This window comes from Loxodonta africana, chromosome 7 (assembly GCF_030014295.1).
Source record: "Loxodonta africana isolate mLoxAfr1 chromosome 7, mLoxAfr1.hap2, whole genome shotgun sequence".
NCBI lineage: Eukaryota > Metazoa > Chordata > Mammalia > Proboscidea > Elephantidae > Loxodonta > Loxodonta africana.
The window spans coordinates 52,996,559-53,008,237 of record NC_087348.1 but is presented as its reverse complement, the minus strand read 5'-3'; positions in this window follow the sequence as shown (position 1 = coordinate 53,008,237).

The following is an 11,679-nucleotide window of genomic DNA, read 5'->3' as shown; positions in this document are numbered from 1 at the left end:
TTATTGCTGTTTTCCCAGTACCTAAAACAATCTTGGAGCCCTGGTGGCACAGTGGTTAAGAGCTTGGCTGCTAACCAAAAGGTCAGCAGTTTGTATTTTAGGTGAAGGGAAAGACAATACACAATACAGGAGAGGTCAGCAAAACTGGACTAAACCAAAAGCAAAGAAGTTTCCTGAATAAACTGAATGCCTCAAAGGCCAGCATAGCAGGTGGCCTTTGAGGCATTCAGTTTATTCTGAATGCCTCAAAGGGGCAGGTGTTTGGGGACCATGGTTTCAGGGGACACCTAGGTTAATTGGCATAATAAAATCTGTTAAGAAAACATTCTGCATCCCACTTTGGAGAGTGGCATCTGGGGTCTTAAATGCTAGCAAGCGGCCATCTAAGATGTATCAATTGGTCTTAACACACCTGGGGCAAAGGAGAATGAAGAATACCAAAGACACAAGGTGATTTGAGCCCAAGAGACAAGGGCCACATAAACCAGAGACTACATCAGTCTGAGACCAGGAGAACTAGATGGTGTCCAGCTATAACCAATGACTGCCCTGACAGGAAACACAACAGAGAACCCCTGAGGGACCAGGGGAGCAGCGGGAGGCAGACCCCAAATTCTCGTAAAAAAACCTGACTTAATGGTCTGACTGAGACTACAAGGACGCCGGAGGTCATGGTCCCAAGACAGGAACCATTCCCAAAGCCAACTCTTCAGACAGGGATTAGATAGAAAATGATACCGGTGAGGAGTGAGCTTCTTGGATCAAGTAGACACCTGAGACTATGTGGGCAGCTCCTGTTTGGAGGGGAGATGAGAGGGCAGAGGGGGCAGAAACTGGCCAAATGGACACAAAAATAGAGCGGTGAGAAGGAGTGTGCTGTCTCACCAGGGGGAGAGCAACTAGGAGTATGTAGCAAGTTGTATATAAATTTTTGTATGAGAGACCGACTTGATTGTAAACTTTCACTTAAAGCACAATAAAATTTTTTTAAAAAAGGTCTACAGTTCGAATCTACCAGCCGCTCCATGAAAACCCTATTGGGCAGTTTTGCTCTGTCCTATGGGGTCACTATGAGTCAGAATCAACTCCACAGCAATGGGTTTGGTTTTGGTTTTTCAGGAAAATCCTATCACAAAGGAGCTCAGATTTTATCTGCTGAATCAGTGAATGAACAGAACACAGATTAGATGAATTTCAAGAAACTTCAGAAACTCCCATCACTGCTTGCTTAAGTACTAGTCATGCCCTCAAGCTCATTCTCAGCCGTTCAAGCCTTCCTGTTTGAGTGACCTAGATGTATAGTCAAAAACTCTTGCCCACACTCATACCAGTAAGATCATTATATAAACCAACAAACCAGTCGCCATCAGTTGACTCTGACTCCTGGTGACCTCCTGTGTGTCAGAGCAGAATCGTGCTCCATAGGGTTTCCAATAACTGATTTTTTGGATGTAGACTGCCAGGTCTTTCTTCCGAGGTGACTTTGGGTGGGTTTGAACCTATGACCTTTTGGTTAGCAGCCAAGTGTGGTAACCATTTGCACCACCCAGGGACTCCAAGATCATTACATAATATAGGTCATCAAGAGCAAAAACAATAATAATGACCAACACTTTTCCACCACCCGCTATAGGTTGGACACTAACTGCACTTGTCTCAGATTTTTTTCTAACCCTCACCATAGGCCTACAGTGTAATTGGCACAACCTGTGTTTTACAGATTAGGAAAGCAAGGCCATACAGCCGGTAGTGATGGAAGCAGATTTGAGCCCTGGTGTGTCCAACTCCAGAGACTGCACATGTATAAGCACAGCTGAATTTAATGTCACCTTTAGTCCAATGCCACAGTTAATTACTCAGAGCACCTCAGCCGCACTCTCTCTTCTATTGATTGGTGCACACCCGCAGTAAAAGACCATCTTGGAGGGGGTATGTGCTCTCAGCAGGCCCTGCAGACACCAGACGGTGGCTGGAATGGAAAATCTGGGATAGTTCTATGACCAAGTTTTCCTAAAACCTATAAGCAGCTACTATGTGCTTGTCAAAATCCACTGAACTTTTTCAATTTTCGGAACTTTACATTTAAAACATTCCTTATGTCTCAAACATATCCATAGACCCCCATATTCACCTCTATATGTGCTCGTTAATGCTTATTAATAAACTCCTACTCTGAACAGATACTCTGCCAGGGGCTGAGGTCAAAACAGGCTCTCAGGGAGGAATAGGAAAAGAGAGTGGCCTCAGTGTTGCTGGTGGCACAGGGCTGGAAAGAAAGTTCCCATGCTCAGATCCAGCCAGAAAAGGAAATGGGCACGCGCGGGAGAAAGCGCAGGAGCAAAGTTCAAAACACCTGAGGATTAATGAACTAACTACACGTTTGGGGGAAAATTTGCACAGGCTTACAAAGCAAGCCAGCTTTTGGGGGGCTCTGCTGGGCATAGTCCTATCCCCCTACTAGTTTATAAATAGTAAACAGTTTCAGTGCAGCCTGTCTGCAACAGGATTTACATGGTGCTCTGGGCTTTTTTCTGCTTCTCTAAGTCGCCCACTCCACTCCTCTCCAGCCCAGGACGGGCACAGCCCTAACAGCAAGCAAATACCCAGACCTGACCCATTCAGAGTTCAGAGGTGGAGACCAGCGGGGGAGGGGCGGCTACCTCGAGTCCTTGGCAGATGCCGGACAACGACTCCAAGGGGCTTTGTGGGAGGAAGGTGGGAGCCCGGGTGTGCCCAGCTGGAAGCCGCCCGTAATTTAACACTCGCAGATGGAGGCTGAGGGTGATATGATACCCCCAGCTGTCTGCCACTGCCGCCTTCAAGGCCCCCCTCGGCTGCCTGGGACTCGGGATGCTTTGGGAAGGGCCTGGTGCGCCTAATAAAGCAGCTGGCCTATTAGAAGATAAGCTTTGTGGAGAATCACACAATCATCCCGAATCCCCCTAATCCCAAACTTTATTGCCCTAGATAATAAGCTTTGGTGGCGACGCTCCATTGAAATATGGAATTGTCTGCAGGCTGGAGGCACCTGCTGTGTCACTCAGCTCCGGGCAGGCAACTGCCATGCACAATTCAGGGGCAGGTGCAGGGCGCCTGCCTCGGCTCCCGGAGGGAAGGGGGACAGCCAAGGGGGATGGCTGCTCTCCCACGGAGGCTCCAGATACTTATTCGGTGCTGAGAAGATCTAGTTTAGGCCTGAGAATGTTCTCTCTACTGCTTGTGCGTAAGGAGCAGAAGGAAACGTTTGGCCGTTGGGGATGCTGAAGCTTAGATAAGGGACTGGTTCTGTCTGCAGGCCTCAGCAGTCAATGGCTAATGGGTTTTTCCTTTCCTCCTGCAACCCCTTCTTGTAGCTGCCCCTTTATGCCCACGTTGGCACAGACTGCTCTTCCTACAGAACCCCTCCCTGCCCCCTTACCTGCACATCTACCTGGTGAGCTCCCCTGGCCCCTCCTCTGTGATGCCTTCTCTGCCCCCACCAAGCAGAGGCTTCCTCTCTCCCTCATGTGTGCCTCTCTAGTTCTTGATTTGTGCCGGGATTGTAGCCCACATGACACCAAATTAATCAAATTAGCAATTGCTTCTGCACCTGTCTCCTCCTCAAGATTAGGAAGACTTGGGGGGCAAGGGCCATCCATGCTTGAGTCATCTCTGCGTCCTCAGGACCTCAGTACCTTGCTGTTGTTAGTTGCCATAGAGTTGCTTCTGACTCAGAGCGACCCCTTAAAGATATTCACAAGGTTTACTAAAAAAAGACTGGAAGCCACCTAAATGCACATAAAATAGAATCCTATGTGGCCATTGAAAATAATGAGGCAGATCTATACGTACACACAGGGAATTGGTTCCAAGGCATATTGTTAAGTAAAAATATGAATTTTTTAAAATACAATGTACCAAACAGTTGCCAGAATTTATAAGATATGTAAAGATAAAAATAATAATGCTAATAATAATAATTGTAGACTTGGGGAAGAGTACTTGGAAAGGGGCAGGAGACTTATACTTTAAAACCCACTGTAAAACTGAAATGTTTAGCATGTGTGAATATTACCTTTTACAACAGTAGAAAGAGATGCACTTGCACAGGTAGGAAGATATTTATTGCATGTACAAATAAACATTTTATGTTCAGGTCTGTCTTACTCTTATTCATTGACCCAGCATGATCAAGGACATTGGGACATGTCCACCCAAAGACATTCGCCACAGATAAAGAAAATGTATGATACAAGTTCCCCTTAACGGAGATGAAAAGTTTAGGCCAGAATAGGAATTTATCAGCTGCCATCAGTGAGCTGATAAACCATGGATGAGAAGTGTGGAGGATGAAATGAAGGAACTTGCCGCCTATCCCCAAATGCACAACTAGGAATGGAAGCAACCAAAGGGGTATTTAATGAACCTCTGTTTGAGGAATAATAAATCAGGCAGGCAGCATCTCTAAAAAAATCTGTCCACTCTTTCTAATTGTTCTGATTAGACTAAATTGTTCAAGGTCACTTTATTAACATATTTCTCTTTCCTTCTTTCTTCTCCTCCCCTTTCTACTCTCTCCCTCAATGATGGATATAGAATGCCCTTTTCAAGAGGGTCTGCCCTCCCTCAGATGAACACGACCTGAATTATCTGGCTCCCTCTCTGATGGTGTATTGATTATTTCCCCATTCCCATAAACAACCCCTTGGCACTTCTCTAGGAGACCGAGTGCACTAGATTAAATTAAGAGCAATCTTGGCTTTTAACAGTTCCCTTCCACCAAGGAGCTGCCATATAGGAGTGATTCATGAGTTTAGTTTACGATGCTAGGGGACTCTTCAAGTAAGCAAGACTGACCCCTTCCTCCAACATAGCCTTTAGGCTACTTAAACTGTATTTCAGGAACCCTGAATAAGGTTGGGCATATTCCTAAATACAAGAGATAGAATATGAGAACATAGAACATAGTGTGTGTGGTTACCCACAGAACCAAACTAAGTACTCCACTCAGACAGAAATGGCCAAGTCTCATCTTTGAAAATGGGGTCCTGGAGATTGCCTGTTCTCTGAGTGTTAATGTGGCAATAAGAGATCTTTGTGGTCTCCCTGCTAAGCAGCTATGCCAGCTTTTGCTTCTAGGTTTTCATAAAATGTGTAGCTAAGGTCATGATTCTGATGGACAGAAATTCAAGAACTCCCTGCTTCCTTTCCTCAGGGAATTTAGCATTTAGGTTAAACTAAAGGAAAAAAAAAAAATCAATTATCCAATGAAGAATTCAATCATCCTTAATGTCTCCATTTACATATCCCATCATGCACTGTGCCTCTGCAATTCTGTATTTCTCTAGAAAACACCCTATTGCTTTTCTATGGCCTTTCTGCTGATTTTAGTTACTTTGAGTCTGATCCAAGGGGCCTCTGTGAGACTGAGGCAGGTGTTTGGTTTTTTAGAAATGGACTTGGGTAGATAGAATACCTTTAGTTTTTAGGGACACCTCAACCAATCTTCTCCCTAAGGACATAATGGTACAGCAAGAACATAGGCCAGCAGAGTAGGGACTTAATGACCAAAGACACAGAGTTCCTAGGTCCCTTCAGCACACAAAATGCCCATAGCTAATCAAGCTCTTCCTTGGCCTCAGGCCATCTTGCTTTTGGAAAAAGCATCCTATATCATCACTTCAAACACAATGGCCCAAATTACATCTATTTTGTATGTAAGTGTTGAGATACAGGAAGCTAGTTAGCATGTTGTTACATTTTGCAGACATTCAATTAAATATTCATTTGATTTTCAGCTTTCCTTTCAACTACTGGGAAACCCTGGTGGTATAGTGGTTAAGTGCTGCGGCTGCTAACCAAAGGGTTGGCAGTTCTAATCCGCCAGGTGCTCCTTGGAAACCCTATGGGGCAGTTCTATAGGTCGCTCTAAGTCGGAATCGAGTCAATGGTACTGGCTTTGGTTTTGGTGGTTCAACTACTGGGACAATATTTTTCCAGACCCCAAACACTGAAAGTCTAAAAGCATGAGTGCCCCATCTATGTTGCCTAAAGGATAAAAGGGCCCTGAAACCATCCTTTGGTCTCTGGAGAAGTTTAAGGTAACTGAGGCAGGATTCAGGGGAATATCATTTCTGTTTATTGCCCTCATTGCCCTCGGGAAGCCCCTGAAGTGTTGCGGAAAAGAGTGTCTTCCAAGAGCGGACCCTAACACTGCTCTGAACTTCAAAGGAACACTTTCAGTTAGTCTTCGCTGTGTAAGAAACCACCCCAAAGTGTTATGGCTTAAAACAATGACTTATTATTTTTCATGATTCCTGGCTGAGAGATTCCTCTGCCAGTTTTACCCAGGCTGACTCCAGCAGCTGCATAACTGGAGGGTTGGTTGGTTTGAAAGGAGATGGCTGCCCAGAACACATCCAGCAGTTGGTGCTGGCTGTTCGCTGGGGTGCTTCACTTCTCTTCCACGTGGCCTCTCATCTTCTGGTAGTCTATACCAGCTTCCTTGTAGGGTGCACTCAAGGTCATATTCATATAACATGGTAGTAGATTGCTCAAAGCAAGTCACAAGACCAGCCAGATTCAAGGGAGTGGAGAAATAGATTCTACTCCTTGATGGGAGCAGTGGCAAAATTACAGCGCGAAGGGCCCTGGATATCAGAATGAAAGAAATTTGCAGCCATTAAACAACATACCACAACCATGCTACAGATGGACTGTGGGTTTCGGAAGTGAGGAAGAAAGGAATATCTTGAGCCTTCAAAGCAGCTGGGGGATCGAGTTTGAACTTAGGCCTTGGGGCTTTGGGCCCCCTCCTTTTATAAAGTGGCCTTCCTGTAGAGGGCAGCTTTGTAGGGTTTAGAGAGGCTTGAGAGACAAGGAAAAGGCTAAAAAATAACTGGTCTCCTTGTGGCCACTTTTTCCTTGCCTTGTGCTGCTCATTCACTATGTGTCTTGGAAGTAAGGCTGCAGAGGTTCCACACCTAAGAAATCTGGGACAGGTCCTAACTCTATCAGTCAAGAAAAGAAAGAAAACAGCCATGGCCCCTGAATGAAACTGGAGTAGTATACAGTAGTGGGTAGGAGAGTGGGCTCTAAACTCAAAATGCCTGAGTTTGAAGCCTGGCTCTTCCATGTACTCCACCCAGTGCCCAGTGCCGTCACAGTCCATGTACTGGCTGTGATATATTAAACAAGAGACTTCAACTCCCTGAACCTCAGCTTCCTCCACTGTATAATGGGGATGATTATAACAGCCATTTTTTAAAAATCATATGCATCTGTGTGTTTGTGTGTGGACTAAATGAAATAATGTCATTTTGCTTCAATATCTGGCACTTGTTGAGTCTTAAATATTAGTTCTCACTATTGTCCAATCAACGCAGAAGTCAAACTAAAAGCAGTTCCTGAAATGAATATCTTAAGATATATTTGTAGAATCTAATACCAATACAAAAAGAATAAGGAAAAAGTTAACCTCCGCAGTTACCCTGTGATTAAAAGCTCTACTATGTGGTTTTAATGTGGGTAAAAAGGCCCCCATTTTGTCATCAGACCACGCTGGGTCCTAATCCTGGCTCTGCCTGTTACGAACTGTGTGATCTTGAGCAAATGCTCACCTTTCTAAACCTCAGCTTCCTCATCTGCAAAGTACATGTAATAATAGCTCTCTCAAAGGGGTAGATGTGAGAACTAAGGTAACTTATGTAACGCACCTAGCGCATAGAAGGTTTTCAAAATAGGCTAGTTCTCTTCCCTCCACTTTTTCAATTTCTAACTTCCCACCTGAGCTCAAATACAAAATTCAATGAACATTTTATGTGGAATATAGTGACTGACTTGACTTAATCAAACACTTGATTGTTTGATTTTAGGAGTCTTTGCTAGAAGTGGAAACCCTGGTAGTGTAGTGGTTAGGAGCTATGGCTGCTAACCGAAACATTGTCAGTTCAAATCTACCAGGTGCTACCTCGAAACCCTATGGGGCAGTTCTACTCTGTCCTAAAGGGTTGTTATGAGTTGGAATGACTCAGCAGCAATAGGTTTTTCTTTTTTTGGTTGCTGAGAATCTGCATTTCTAACAAGTTCCCAGGCTATGCTAATTATGCTGGTTAGGGACCAATTCTGAGAACCACTAGTAGAGCAGTGGCTCTCAAAATTTATTGGCATGAGAATCACCTGGGAATCTTGTTAAACTGTAGATTCTGATTCAGTATATTTGGGGTGGAAATGCAAATTCTCAGCAGGGGTTCGAAGCCCTGGCTAGAAGCCACAAAAATAATAAACCTCTTCTCTCTTAAAATGTCAAATGTACTTTTGTCCTCATTGACTGTTCACACTGTTCTGTCTCTTTAAGGAAAAGACCCTGAGCAGGCTACTCACCCTATTAATACTAAAGGCTTCCAGTTTTTCAGTTGTACTGAACTCTGCATGACCCTCCCAGACAATAATTGCTTTAACATAGGGTTAGGCAACAGCAACAAACTTGTCTAAAAATAAGCCAAGGCTTAAAATACAACTTAACCTGGGAGATTTAAGTAGGTAAAGAAGATGGCTTCTCTCCGGAATTGCTTCTTGATTAATCACCCCATCTGAGGCTGTTGGAAAAATGACAGTTTTCAAACAGGGCTTTAAATGTCTCTTGCTCTACTTTTCCACGCTGGCAGGAAGCCAGTTTCTGCAGCCGTTGGTTCTTAAAGGGGACGGGTTCTATCAGATCGAATGCTTCAGCTCAGGGAAGAGAGTCTCCACATTTAAAGTTTGCCCACCTTCAATATCAACTAAAGGAGCAGCAATTGAGCCTGGTGAACGAAAGATGCAGGTACCACCCCCAAGTTTTACAATACTTGGGGGAATATGTACATATTTTCAACTATGCTGAGGGCTCAAGGCAAACCTGTCCACTTGCTTCTTTCCAGTCACATTATCCTGTATCTTGGCATTTACACTTGGATCCTTGCCCTTGTCTGCTGTTTATCTCTCCTGCTGGCCTCTGTCAACCCTAGGATTCCTCCAAGTCACCACTTCCTTGAATAATCACACCCTGAGTTGGGGAACCTTCAATTTGGTGCCAATCTAGAGATCACCTCCCATTTACAGTTTTCTTTCTCAAATTATGAACCATCTGGGCCAAAGTCTTGCCTCTCCACCATGCTTGCTGGGCACCCACAGCATCTACCAGTGGCTGATCTCCTCCCCTCTATTAATTGCTTGTTAGAGGACAAGCTGATTTCTGTTCTCACCACATCCTGAGCATGGTCGGCTTTGTCACCTAAGCCTAAACCATGACTCCAACTCAGGAGGTGGATTAATCAGAATTTCATCTTGGGTTTGGATTAAGAGATTTTCGGTAGAAAAAATCCCTGCTTCTCAACCTCAAACCGAATCAGCCCTATAAAGGGACAGTTTGGCTTAGTGGTTTTCATGTTGTGTTCCTCATCAAAACCCTAGGCTTCTGGAAAGTATATTCGGGATCTCCCACTTGGCTTCAATGCTAGCTGTTCCACTCTGATCAGTCTATGTACTATATTGGGGTTCAGCCTAAGACTGTCCTCTTTGGCTACAGTATTTAACCCTAAGGTATTCGTATGATACATTCCTTCTCTTCTTTCAGGTTTCTATTCAGTTGGGCTCCACAACCATGAGAATTTACAATATCATTTAATCTTCAAAACTATGCATTAGAGGTGGGTATTATTTTCCAATTTATAAATATAAAAGAATAAACCTCAGAGAATCTTAATAACATGCCCAAGGCCATAGAGTTAATACGAGGCAGAGCTAAGACTCAACCCCACGTCAATCATTTCTACTATACAACGACACATGTCAGCTCTTCTGGATTCTGGAGGTATGTGCTATTCTTGACAACATGCTGGATGTTCTGCTAGGTTTATTTTTTTAAATCATTTATATTAACAAAAAAAATCCTCTGATGGTTTCCCAAAAGATATTTTGTTCCCATGGTTGAGATGCAAACATATTCTTGACTATTTATACAGACTGAACAGAAGGTTTAGTTTGGCCTCTTAGAAAAACAGTGATGAGTTAATAATCTAAGAGTAGATTGTCACACTGGCTACAGGAAGATAAATAATAAAGGATTATAAGTCTTTAATTTAATATAACTTATTCTCATTAATTAAATGCCAATTACCTGCTTGTCTTTCCTGGGAACTGGCCTATGCAATCAATCTTTTCAGAGACTTTGTACACACACGCTCACAGAGGTATTAATATCACTCTCAAGATTTACAGGCACTGGGCTCCTTGGCTTAAACCATCCTCAAACACTCTACACTGTAACCGCAGATAATCGTCATAAATTTCCTAATCTTTGACCTAGTGGGTTCTTAAATTTCCATTCCCTAATGGACTTGAGAAGTTCGTATTTATCATACCACGATGCTTACTTCTAATGATCAACGTGTCCCAGAAAGGCTCTGGATTTCAGATCTCTGACCTATCCTCCTACCTTGGCCTTTTGTTATTCACAACAGATGAGAATCCTTGGGGACCAAGACAGTGCTCTGTCCTCTGACTCCCCTGTGCAGGAATGTAAAGTAAAATCATTCATTCACAGACAATATAACCTTGCAAACAGGTGCAACTTGACCCCTTGGAAGCCTTTTCAATGTCCCACCTGCACTGATTTCAGCATTCAATGGCAGGAAACATCCCCCACTGAAAATATTCCCTTTCCAGACTTCAGCAGCTGGCTGTGTGTCTATAATTTTTCTTAAATTTTGTATCCTCTAGATTGCTTATTCCTTATTCTTGTACATAACTCTATATTTTATGCATTGCTGCAAATTTAGGCCTTACAAGTAGCTGGTGGTGTTTTGCTTTGCAGAGCTGGTCTGGAATACATGCCTTTTAATTCTTTATTTCAGCTCAACAAAACAAGGAGACAGAGGAGGAAATCAAATTTATTGAAGGAAATCCCAGGTTTACTTGCAAGCTCGGAGTCACAGCTACCCACAGGTGATTAGCTTCCACTCTTTGCTAACATTTTGGTTTAGGTACCCAGAATAGGATAATCTCCATCTCAATCATTAGTTGCATGCTTTGTTTGCATATTTTTTAATTGAATCAGCTGTTATGTATGCATACACAAAGTAAAAATTCAGAGTGTGTACTGAAGTATAAAGGAAAGTAAAATTCTCCCTTTGCCTGTCTGACTCTCAGGGCAACTACTTTAACATCAATTAAAATTTAGATAATATATTTATGCTTCTATTTTTGCATACATGTATATCAAAGGTAGTTAACTACTAGCTCCTTGCTAAGAAATACAGTACAGTATGCCCAATCTTACATGTCTCTTTTCTTCCATGCCCAATTTTTTGTTAGCTATATTGTTTTTGTCAAATCGTCAAAGTTTATATTCTCTCCTGTACTTGTAATTAAATTTTTGTGCTTTGTATGTAAATTCTAAAATTGAATTGAATTAATTGAACAATGTTGTTATTAAGTAAATATTATTCACTATAGGGCCAATTAGGTGATTATACTAACAGAGAAGTATAGACATTAAACTCTGCTGCTCAAAATAGGATTTTCCAAGAGTGACAAATAGATCTTTTTTTTCTATCTTCTTTTGTATTTTCTGGATCATGCTCTTCTGCCACTGTTTCTTGTATGCTAGTTTGTCTTTTACTTTGGATTCTGTTTTTCGTGTTCTGGAGCACGTCCTCTAGT